This window comes from Chiloscyllium plagiosum, unplaced genomic scaffold, assembly GCF_037043375.1.
Source record: "Chiloscyllium plagiosum isolate Xiang-an unplaced genomic scaffold, Cpla_swu_hap1 HiC_scaffold_5, whole genome shotgun sequence".
Classification (NCBI taxonomy): domain Eukaryota; kingdom Metazoa; phylum Chordata; class Chondrichthyes; order Orectolobiformes; family Hemiscylliidae; genus Chiloscyllium; species Chiloscyllium plagiosum.
This window is the reverse complement of record NW_028270143.1, coordinates 87,958,256-87,971,243: the sequence shown is the minus strand read 5'-3', so window position 1 is coordinate 87,971,243 and position 12,988 is coordinate 87,958,256. Positions and strand designations below refer to the sequence as shown.

The 12,988-nt window shown below is 40.1% G+C and overlaps 1 protein-coding gene across 1 annotated transcript in view; it reads right to left on the bottom strand.

Annotated features, from left to right (window-relative positions):
• thnsl1 (threonine synthase like 1) overlaps nt 1–10,196 on the bottom strand; it is a 49,499-nt gene extending 39,303 nt beyond the window's left edge. Inside the window, 2 exon segments of the mRNA XM_087987434.1 lie at nt 4,856–4,956; nt 10,025–10,196. The gene's annotated coding sequence lies outside the window, so the exon portion shown is untranslated.
• Nucleotides 10,197–12,988: the final 2,792 nt, after the last annotated feature.

Here is a 12,988-nt window from a genome sequence, read left to right as displayed (position 1 = left end):
CAATAATAAATGTTAATGCATGCTAATACATGCAAAATACATTAAAATAGGGTTCTTGCAATTTATGAGTGAGAATCTTATCTCACCGTTCAACACTTGATTGAAAAACTGGACACTTTGCTCTCAGCATTGAGATGCTCCTTGTTGGCCACCTCAAGCGATTCTCCCAACTTTCTCACTATTGCCCACATTATTCAGGAATTTTGAACATTCCACCCAAGATTCTGCAAGTTATAAGTAAGGGTTTCCAGAGAATTAAACTGGGATGAAGATGAGAAATTAACATTATCCGTGACACAATAGAATTGACCTAAACAGCGTGTTTTCTTCTGGAAGTTTCAAGATTTAATAACAGCAGGAGAACTCTAAAGTTTGATATTTATGAAGCTTCACAAAATGTACTTCTGATATGATTTAGAGGTGCCAGTGTTGGACTGGGGTGTACAAAGTTAAAAATCACATAACGCCAGGTTTATGTGGAAGCACTCCAAAGAAGTGGAAGGAGCAGCACTCCAAAAGCTAGTGTTTCCAAATAAACCTGTTGGACTATAACCTGGTGTTGTGTGATTTTTAACTTTATTCTTATGATACTGTAGCTTACACGAAGTGAAAGTGCTGGGAGATAGCTGTTATTGCACTATAAACAATGGAGCTTTCCAATAAGAATTAGTATAACTTCAAATTATCATAATTATGTTCATTGTTATTGATTGTATTAGTCATTTTGAATTACATTGATCTGATCATTTTATTGCAATTGTAGATTTTCCTGAATAGTAGAATAATGATTTAACTTTAAATAGAAATTCTGCCAAAAATACAGTCATATCATCTTATCGTTGACTGATATTTTGCTCAAATATTACACAAAATTTATAATTTAGATATAGAAAGCCTTCTGTTAAAATCATGCAATTACGAAGTTAGCCACTCTATGTTTATTTTGCTGAAAAAGCTAATTATCATTTAATATGCAGCCTCTGTTCACTGATCAGTCTTGTTACAATAGGTCAACTTGAATTGTTGTTTTAATTCAATTAGAAGACAATCAAATGCATGAAACTTGACTCTCAAACAGAATGTCACCCACAAAGGCAGTAACCCTAGCAACAAGTTTTGGATGCAATTATTTCCTTGTGGGAATATTATCCCTTGAACAACCAACCAGTAGAGCATTTCAAAACTTAATGCAAGGTAACAGCAGTGTGTCACGAGCAGTAATTTAATCGTTCAACAGTATCGCCACAAAAATAATGAAATTAAGGATCAGCAGATTGTATATTTCTTAACAGGAATCTAATGATAGTTTTCGCAATATATCTGAGCAGGATTTTTAAAACTTCCATGAAGCTACTACTTCACATTGCGCAATCACATTCATATGTCTAGTTACATGGTTGTCGTTATTTTTAAGAACAGTCCTCTCAAGCCTAACAATACTTTTCTCTAAACATTTTGATGACAATAATAGTCTATGCCAAAATAACTCACGGTGCACTTCCAGATGTTATACCACAAAAAGCTATTGTATAAACATGAATTGTTGTCTGCAATTACATAGTTAGATAGAATCATGTAGTATTTAGAGCCTAGTAAGGATCATTCAACTAAATGGTGCATGTCAGAATTTATGACCCACAGAAGCCTCTATTCCCATTCTTCATCTAAACCAAACAGCATATTTTTCTTTTCCTTTAACTTGTACATACTTACCTAACTCCTTAAAAATTGATGGAATGCCAAGCAAATGTACTTCTTTGTCTGGGATGTCAAAGATTCAAGAAATCAACAACAGTCTGGGCAAACCAGTGGGTTCGAGCAATACTGCATCCACTTCATTAAACATTAATTTCACCCACCACTGATGCACAGTGGTAGCAATGGGTACCATCTATAAGATGCACTCCAGCAACTCACCAATGTTCCTCGAACAGCACCTTCCAAACCTCTAACATCTAGAAAGTCAAGGGTGGCAGATGAATGGTAATTTCTATCTAAGTCATCCACAATCCTGATGTAGAATTATATTGCCATTCCTTCATTAACACTAGGTAAAACACTTCCTTCTTTGGCAGAACCTCAGGGTCAAGGATGATGTGCTATCTCTCTGATTAGTGGGGTGGGGTTGGGAGAGGGTAGTTATGTGACGGCTGAGTTGTCCAATTTTGGAGTGCAAACTCTGTCATAGGTGGGACTGGCTGTGTTTGATGAGTCAGATAGGTGAGATTCTCTGGATTCTGCCTGATCCTTCCACTTGACTTCCAGGTTGTCTAGGGGTTTGCTGCAGATTTTCCTGGTCAGTGTCAGTGTCAGTGATTGTGACAGGAGCAGATTGTTAGAGACATCTACCATGTCACTATCCCGAGTATCAATGCACTGGTCATGCATGACCAGCTGCGATGAGTTGGCAACATTGTCCAACACAAGCTTCCTTAGACAAGAACTGTACTCCAAGCTCTTTAATGATAAGCAAACACTAGGAAGGCAAATGAAATGCAGTAAGGACACCCTGAAAGACTCTTTGAATAAATGCAACATTGCCAGTGACATGTGGTAATCACTGTTACACTGGGAGCAGAGGAAATATGTAAACAATCAGCACACCATGTCCAGATGGCAGCACCAGTACAACAGGTAGAGTTCGGGCTCCTGAGCCCATCTGCTCCCTTCTCCTTTTCTCCTTTTTCGTCTTTTCTTTTTCTTCATCTTCTGACGTTACGGGGAAGCAGGGGCAGTGTCGGCAGGAAGTCGACTGCAGCGGTGGTGGTGGTGCCAGGAGAGAGGACTACTGACTGCAGTGGGGCCGGAACCTAGTCTTAGTGGATCATCGGCTGCAGCAGTGCTTAGTACCCAGAGGAGGAATGTGGTAGCGTCAAGACGATGATTCAAGGATTGGCAGGTTGTCTGCTGCAGCTGTCGCAGTGCCTGGAAGAGGACTCCTGACTGTGGTAAGCCCACAGCATGGACTCAACAGGTCTTCAGTTGTGGCATGGCTGTGCCTGGAGCGGGGACTTCTTGCAGCCCAGGACACTTTGCAGAGACCTTGCAAAAGTCCTGGAGCCCTCATACAGAATTCATGTAATTTCTTTTATTTTGTAATCCAAAATCATGCTGTATTGTGGTGACAAAACACTTTTCACTGTATCTTTCCAGATATATGAAATAAATAATTAAAAATGAACAAACTGGAGATGAAGTGTGGACAAAGGCAGCAACCACTTTGAGCGTCACTGAATGGAGCACTTGGAGGTCAAGTGGAAGGACCAGGCAGAATTATCTAAATGTGAGGGTCTGCCAAAGAGGAAAGTGTTTTACTGTTGGTGATGGATATCTGGTCGGCATGGACAAGTTGAACTGAACAGTCTGTTTCTGAGCTGTACATCTCTACGATTCTATAAAGCTACTCTAAGTTTTTCCTGAATTGTTTATTGGATTTATTTGTGACTGTATATTTATGACCCTCATTTCTGGTCTTGCTTGCAAATGAAAATATCTAAGTCCATCTATGAAGCCCTACCAAAGCCTTGAAGGCTTCGGTCAGGTCACCTTCCAGTCATTTTTCTACAGAAATTATCCATCACCTGTTCAATATTTCCTATTCTGTATAACCTCTGAATTCTATCTAGTGCATCTAGTGTATTGCACTTCTCCACCACCTCTCTTTTTTATGTAATATGTAGAAACGTATGTTTTTTTTTACTGGTCTATTAAACTGTCCAAACTTTTACAAATTCACAAAACTAAAACTCAAACTCACTGTCTACATCTTTTTCTACTACATCATTAAGTAACAACTTCATTTCCTTTTCTTATGCCCAATATTAAGCTAATTGGTCTGTTGTTCCACATCCTTTCATAAATATAGGAATCACAATACCTGCTAGCCAGTCCTTTGGCAATATTCTTTAGTCTAATTAGTTTTATGCATATTGAATAGTACCTCTGCCAACTTGTCTTCAATTTCTTTTATCACATGCAGAGATAATATGTAAATACTAATGGTTTATCTTAAATTTGAGTAGCTCATCAATTATCACTCTCATTTCTACCTTATATATATTTTATATCTCTTCTAATCTAATGTCCATAAGACAAGAAGAGAGATCAGAATTGTTTAAATGCTGTTAATTTTAAAAATGGACTTCTTGGATTAAAACATGCCTACTATTGATCCCATGATGCAAGTGGACTACAATTCTGCAAAGTTCTATCCAGGATAGAGTTTAGTCCATCCTCGTGGCATCTTAGATTAACAATGCAGTGGAATCAAAGGACAATAGTTGCTTCCTTGCTAAACCCCCATCCCCGGCTAAAAAGCAGAAATTAAGAAAGAAAGGGAGTTACTGAAATGCATTATTCCTGAAACAGCACTAGTGGCCCGACATCTACCTCAAACAATAAGCAATGGATTATGATCAGGGCATAGAAGCTTGACCTTTTATATTAGGTGCTAATGGCCCCATTTAGCACCAAAGGTGATAATACTGGGCTCATGGCCAGAGGGATAAGAGCCAATTGTTACATAAAAATGGATTGTGAGACTTGGCCAAATGCACCCACCTGAATACCAGATCCACTCTCTGACAGGGATGAGGGGACTTGTTTTGTCAATAAAGTAGCCCAATAGGTCACCACAAATAGGGGGTGCTAGATCATAGCAGATCTCTGGAGGACTTGAAGAAATAGGCAGACAAACAGCAGATGAAATGTGATTTTTTTTTAGAAAATGAGATGTTGCAATATGCAAGAGTCCCCGATTTACAAACATCCGACTTATGAACGCTCATAATTACAAACACAATCCCATCAAGGGTGTAATTTTAAAGACCCAACATGCAAAATTTCCCATACTTACAAACAGCGCCTTTATATTGTCTTGCATTCTTGTTCAATTTGCGTACAAATCAACTTGCAAACGTAGTCCAGTAAGGAACTTGTTCACAACCTGGGGACTGCCTGTAAAATGAGGATACAAATTAAAAGAGAGCACACATATATAAACTTTGACATACAGACATTTTTGAAGGTAATGGTACAAGTTGATAGCGTTGTTAAAATAACATTCAGAATCCTTGCAATAATGAACAGAAGTAAGTAAAGCAAGGAAGCTATGCAAACCGTTTGTAAGATTAGCAGCTAGGTTCCAGCTAGAATATCATGGCCAATCTTAGGCAATGCACTTCAGGATAATAAGGCCTGAAGAGGGTGCAGAAGAGACTTATTTGTAAAATACCTAAATGACAAACTTCAGTTATGTAGAGAGATCAGAGAAGCTGGGATTGCTTTAAAATTTTGTGGTGGAAGAGAAGATTCATGAAGATACTAAAACTTAGTTGGTGTTTTGATGCAGCAGATAGGAAGAATCAGTTTTCACAAACGAATGAGTTTGTTAGTAGAGATCACATGTAGGACAACTTCCAAAAGAACAAGGAGGAACATACGGTGAAGGGTTTATTTAATGCAGTGAATTATGAGATCTGGAACGCAGTGCCTGAAAGAGTGGTGGGAGGAGATTCAAAGTGAAATTAAAATGTTCTTGAAAAGTAAAATTTTGGATAGATATTGAAAATTACACAGCAGGAAGACTGATTAGATAACACTTTCAAAGAACAAACACAGGTACAGTCCTTCTGATCATTCTTCGACATACAGACATTCAATGTCCATGCGCAGCAGGAACTTCCAAAATCAGAGGTCAATGCATTGGCATGCTGTCTTATGAGCACAGAACAGTTGTACAGCCAGTACAATCAGCTGAACAGCATTTTTCTATGCTGTATGCTTCCAAGGTGTAAAATTTGGATTTAATGTCGAGTACCAGTCAGAAACCAAAGTTAGGTTGCCAACGCATAGAGACAAAATGAAGGGTGACCCGATTAACATAAAGGAGAGACATAAACAATGCACAAAATAAAATACCAAGTCTCTGCATCACAATTATTGTTCAGGAACACAATTGTCAATCCAGAGGCCATTGTGCTGTGGTCTTTGCCTACTTATGCCATTACGTTGTAACTCATAATGAAAATAAACTGTGCTCATTTGAACATTGGTGGAGAAGTGCTTGGATTATCCAGCAACAGCTCCACGCACATGACATAAAGACACCATTTGACTTTTGAAACTGAACTCAGTCTGTTGAAATTTTATAACAAGAGTATTTCTCAGATCTTTCTCTTTTATTTCAAGGAATTTCACAATACAACCTTCCACTTTAATTACCTTATCTTCAACAATCCTGTCATTTGTCACCCAATACATTTTAGGGGGAATGATAGCATTATGGTAATTACATTGGACTAGCAATCAGAGGCCCGGGTTAATACTGTTCAACATTATAAACAAGTGTTTAAAGAAAATTTAGGTTAAAAAAGAAATTAGCATCCCTATGATTATTTCCAAGCTGGTTTCCAACAGTGTGTTGGAATTCCTATGGATTCTTGGGCAATACAAGAGGGGTAAAATTTATACATTCAATGGGAGAAACTGGGAAATCTCAATCATTATAATGTGCTGGAAGCAGGGAGGAATTCTGGTCAGGTTTGTCCTTCACAACATTGTGCACATGTATCTCCACAAGATGCAAGGAATAAATGGAGGTACAGGGATAGAGAGGTGAAGAAAGGAAATTCCAGAACATAAGGCCTAAGCAACTGAAGCCACAGTCACCTAAGATGGAGCGATTAAAATCCAAGGTTGTAGGCTTTATTGTTATATTAAAAACACCAACCTATCCCCTGGGAGCAGGTGACCTTCCCACCTTCGTAAAACCAAGATGTTGAGAGGTTAGCTGTTATGTACGTAGTTTTTGAGTCATAGATATGTACAGCACGGAAACAGACCCTTCGGTCCAATTCGTCCATGCCGACCTGATATCCCAACCCAATCTAGTCACACCTGCCAGCTGCTGGCCCATATCCCTCCAAACCCTTCCTATTCATATACCCATCCAAATTCCTTTTAAATGTTGCAGTTCTACGAGCTTCCACCACTTCTTCTGGCAGTTCATTCCATACACGTACTACCCTCTGCAAGAAAAAGTTGCCCCTTAGGTCTCTTTCATATCTTTCCCCTCTTACCCTAAACCTATGCCCTCTAGTTCAAAGAGGATTGATGAGGACAGAGCGGTAGATGTGATCAATATAGACTTCAGTAAGGCATATGTCAAGGTTTCTCATGGGTTGACTGGTTAGCAAGGCTAGATCACATGCAATACAGGGAAAACTAGCCATTTGGATACAGAACTGGCTCAAAGGTAGAAGACAGAGTGGTGGTAGCGGAGGGTTGCTGTTCAGACTGGAGGCCTGTGACCAGTGATGTGCCACCAAGATTACACTACAGATATACACAGAACAAGTGGTACTACTGGTAAAAGTGCAGCTAAGGGATCACTGTGCTGAATTGCCTCTGTATGTAGTGAAAGGCGACTAACCTGCATTATTCAAACACTTTTAGTTACAGAAATTAAAGTTAAATTGAGGTGTGGTTAATACCTGACGGAATCAAAAGCAAGTTTGTAAGAAATTTTGGACAGGTCTTCATGGAACCTTGGGGGAGGTGGGAAGAGTGAAAATTAAACATCGGTTGAAGCTGAGGCTCATCCAAGGAGTCTGAAGGCGCATCTAGCCTAAAGTGGAGGCACACTGGAACAGCTGGTTCCAAACCAGTGACCATCAGTGAATGGGTCAATCCAATCACTCTGATCTTAAAAAACAAATGGTGCCATGAGGATTTGCGGTGACTTTAAGGTCACAGTGAACCCAGCCGTGTGTGTGGACGAATACCCACTACCATGCATTGAGGACCTGTTTAGTGGATTGTTTAGGGGTAAAAAAAATCTCAAAAATGGATCTGTTGCAGGCCTACTTATAAATGTGTGTCACAAAGAACACCCAGCTGCCGCTAATGATAGTGCCACACAGGGAACTGTTCCAAGTGACTGCTTTTGGCATCACATCAGCGCCAGCTCTATTCCAGATAGCCTGGACCAAATTTTGAGTGCAGGGGTCCACTGTTATCTGGATAATTCTTTGGTCACTGTATCCTCCAAAGAGGATCATTTGAAAAACCTACAAAAAAGTCTAAAAAGGTTGCAAGAACACAAGCTACAAATAAAAAAGGAGAAATGCAAGTTTTTTAAAGACTCCATGGAGTACCTGGGCCATGTAATCAAAGGCAAGGGATACACAAAGCACCCAAGAAGATAAAGGTTATCATGAAGGCCCCTAGACCAGAAAACGTGTCTCAGCTGAGATCATTCTTGGTACTTGGAAATTACTTCGACAAGTTTGTGTCTGATCGGGCAACAATGGTAAAACCATGCATCAGTTTCTTGGAAAAGGATAACCGTGGAAATGGACTCAAGAATGTGAGATGGTTTACCAGGAGGTGAAGCAAGCCGTGACTCATTTTGACCCAAATTGGCATGCAACATCTCACCTTATAGGGTTGAGACTGTACTGTCACACATCTTGCCAAATGGAGAGGTCAGACCCATTGTATCACATCGATTCCACAAACAAAGACTTTACTCACACCATTTGACAACTTTAATCACCTGCAGGGACTTATTATTCAGCCTACTGACACTCCCCTCACACTATTTGTATGATCTTTTGATCTCTCTGCCTATAAATTCTGTGCTTGTGTGCTTTTCTTCACTTCACCTAATGAAGGAACAGCACCCCGAACGCTTGTGATTTCAAATAAACCTGTTGGACTATAATCTGGTGGCATGTGACTTCTGACCTCATCATGATTAAGGAAAATGGAGGAAAAGTATATACAAGTGGAAAAAGGATTGGCCTTTGTTTCAAGTGTTACGAAGTTCATCCATTTCCTTTGCAACAGGCATTTTGTGCTGGTGACAGGCTGCTAACCTCCATTTTCAGCCTGTATGCAGGAATACCATCAATGGCAGCAGCTGAACTGGCTCTGACAGCGTACTTGTATGAAATTGAATACCAATAGTTGGAGAAGCACAGCGATGCAGATGATTACCACTACTGAAAAATAAGGATGTTCCTTACTGGAACCTGAAAATTGTGTATTTTTCCCAGGAAGACAAGGCACCAATGTCAGCAAGGTAGACACAGAACACTACCTGGAATAACCCAGTCTTCAGCCTACTCGTAGACTTAGTCCTGAGAGGAAATACTTGTCATAGAAGCAGCACTTACCTGCCAGGAAGTGATTGTCTGTATCACTGTGTTTAATGTGGGGAATGAGAGTTTATATTCCTATACCACTGAGAGGAAAGGTACTGAAACCTAGTGCACCCCAGCGTGGTGTGAATAATAGAAATAACCAGGTGCTACATTTGGTGGCTGAATATGGACACCCAGACTGAGGAGAAAGCGGAGTCATGCAAATCCTCCACAGTAAGCAAAGTGCAGCCGTTATCACTTCACTCATGGGAGTGGCCTTTTTAAATAAGTCTAAGTGGGGAAAAAAATGAATACTTCGAAATAAGCATCCAATGTGAATTATACAAGACCTGGCTGGATTATCAAGCACTGTTTCAGGTTTCTTATGGTTCAGTGGAAACGTCCCCGGATCTGAGCTAGGAACTCTGAATTCCAGCCCCACCTGCTCGAGAGATCTTTAAGAATTAAACAGCTTAGTTAGAAAATATCTCAGACTAGTCTGTTTCATTTGACAGTTTTACTGTTAGTTTCCTTCTCAGGATGCAAGTGAGACAGAAATAAACCTTTTTGCTACGTCTGATAGTGTAAATCTGATAAGAATATAAATCTCACCCGTTGTAGCTACAATACGGTAGTTTCAAAACAACTAAACTTAATGAGCGACAGACCGCTTGGCGTTTTCTGACCAAGCACAAAGATTGTTCTGGAAGCCTCAGGGATGCACTCTGGGACATGGCCGCCAGCGCATGTCAGTTACTGGGTGGCGGTTATTGACGGTTTTGTTTCGGCTCCGTGACGCGGACACGGAATGGCCGACTCGGGTCGGGACAGAACCCAGCCCTGCCCGTGCTGGGTTACAGCAGCTTTTACAGACTTACCGAGAGACGGCTCGGTTAATGCACAAGTGTGGCCGAAGGAACTGCACTCATCATCGGCGTCCTGTAGAGAGGGAGGGGTTAATGTGTACTGTATACTGTAAATGTATTTTTAATTCATGCGCACTTCTCAATCTAACCACATACAAGGTCCTAATTATCCCTTGGTCTTGAAAAGCTGAATCACTGATTTATAATGTGTCTTAATAGACGTAGTGAGGAATCATTTAAATCCCTGTGTCTCACTTTTCTATTTCCTGCAAAATGTCTATGCTGTTGTAATTCTAGCTCCTTGAGGGTCCCTGATTTTAATTGCACCGTAGATCTGTCTGTGTGCCTGTTTTTGACCGACCTGAAATTCCTTTATTATAAAATACTCCCAATCCTATTGTTAAGCAAACATTTGGTCATTCCTGGAATATCTCTAGTTGTCAAATTGTCTAATAACACTTCTCTGCATTTCTTTAAAATTGTTCTATAAATACAAGTTGCTGTTATTGTAATTGTCTTTCATCATGATGACTGCACATTAACCCGTGCTTGTGGTCACAGTTGTGTAATCTGGGTGATTTTTATCCATGCTCAATGGGAACCTCAGCAGTCTGGAGGCAAATCTAGTGAACTAAAATGTACCCTACAACGTCATAACAGAAGGCCAGACACTTCAAATGCAAAATAAAATAAATTAGAAAATGCTAAAGCAGTAAGCAAAGTAAACTAAAGAAATATTTGTGAAATGTTTTATATTAAACTCATCACACGACATTTTTTTTTAGACCAATGAAATAATTTGCAGTATAATCGTTGTTAATACCGGAAATGTCATTTGTGCACAAGCTCCCACAAACATTGGTAGCCTTGAGGAGGAGTTCGTTGAGTGTATCCATGATAGTATGTAATGGAACTAATGAGGGAGTAAGCTCTCCTAGATCTGGTCCTATGTCATGAGACAGGAGTAATTAATGACCTCATAATTAAGGATCTTCTTGGAAGGAGCGATCACAGAATGGTTGAATTTAGAATACAGATGGACAATGTGAAGATAAAATCCAATACCAGAGTCCTGTGCTTAAACAAGGGAGACTACAATAGGGTAGGGGAGGACTTGGCTAAAGTAGACTAGAAACAAAGACTTTATGATGCGACAGTTACAAGCAGTGGAGAACTTTCAAAGCAATTTTTCAAAGTGCTCAGAAACAGTATATTCTAATGAAAAGGAAGGACTGTCAGAAAAGGGGTTATCAAATTAAAAGATCAATGGGAAACTAGAAGATTGGGAAAGCTTTAAACGTCAACAGCAAGCTACAAAAAGAGCTATAAAGAAACATAAGTAGAACGTGTGAAAAAAAACTTGCACAGAACATAAAAACAGACAGCAAACGTTTCTATAAATATATAAAATGAAAAAGAGTGGCTAAAGAAAACATTGGTCCTTGAGAAGATAAGGAAGGGCCTTTAGTTATGGGATATGATGAAATGGCCAAGGCATCGAACAGGTATTTCATGTCAGTCTTCACAGTGGAGGACGTGAATAACATGCCAGTAATTGACAAAAAGACAAAGGTAGGTGAGGACCTGGAAGCAATTATTATTACGGAAGAGGTAGTGTTGGGCAAACTAATGGAGCTAAGAATAGACAAGTCTCCTGGCCCTGATGGAATGCATCCCAGGGTGCGAAAAGCGATGGCAGGAGAAATAGCAAGTGCACTTGTAATTGTCCAAAATTTGCTGGACTCTGGGGCAGTTCCAGCAGTTTGGAAAACAGCAAGTGTGACACCATTGTTTAAAAAGGGCTGTAGATAAAAGGTGGGGAAATATAGATCGGTTAACTTAACTTCTGCAGTAAGGAAGATGCTTGTGTTTATTATCAAGGAAGAAATAGCAAGGCACCTGGATAGAAATTGTCCCATCAGGAAGACGCACCATGGGTTCATGAAGGGCAGGTCATGCTTAACTAATCTTTTGGAATTCTATGAAGACATCACGAGCATGGTGAACAACGGGGACCCAGTAGATTTGGTGTACTAGATTTCCAAAAGGCCTTCGACAAGCTGTCGCACAAGAGGCTGCTGCACAAAATAAAATATGCATAGCGTTACGGCTAAAGTATTAGCATGGATAGAGGATTGGTTGGCCAATAGGTTGCAAAGAGTGGGGATACATGAGTGTTATTCTGATTGGCAATCAGTAACTAGTGATGTGCCTCAGGGATCAGTATTGGACCTCAATTATTCACAATTTACATAGATGATTTGGAATTGGGGACCACATGTAATGTGTCAAAGTTTACTGATGACACTAAGATGAGTGGCAGAGCAAAGTGTGCAGAGGACTATGAAACTTTGCAGAGGAACAAAAATACTTTAAGTGAGTGGGCAAAGATCTGGCAATAGAATACAATATTAGTAAATGTGAAATCATCCATTTTGGTAGGAGTAACAGTAAAAAGTTGCAGCATGCTTCTATGCAGAGGGATCTGGGTGTCCTTGTGCATGCATTATAGAAGGTTGGTCTGCAGGTACAACAGGTAATTAGGAAGGCAAATAGAATTTTAGAGTCACAGAGATGTACAGCATGGAAACAGACCCTTTGGTCCAACTCGTCCATGCTGACCAGATATCCAACTCAATCTACCACCTGCCAGCATCTGACCCATATCCCTCCAAACCCTTCCTCTTCATATACCCATCCAGATGCCTTTTAAATGTTGCAATTGTACCAGCCTCCACCATTTCCTCTGGCAGCTCATTCCATACATGTACCACCCTCTGAGTGAAAAAGTTGCCCCTTAGGTCTCATTTATATCTTTTCCCTCTCACCCTAAACCTATGCCCTCTAGTTCTGGACTCACCCACCTCAGGGAAAAGACTTTGTCTATTATCCTATCCATGCCACTCATGATTTTATAAACCTCTATAAGGTCACCCCTTAGTCTGCAAAGCTCCAGGGAAAACAGCCCTAGCCTAT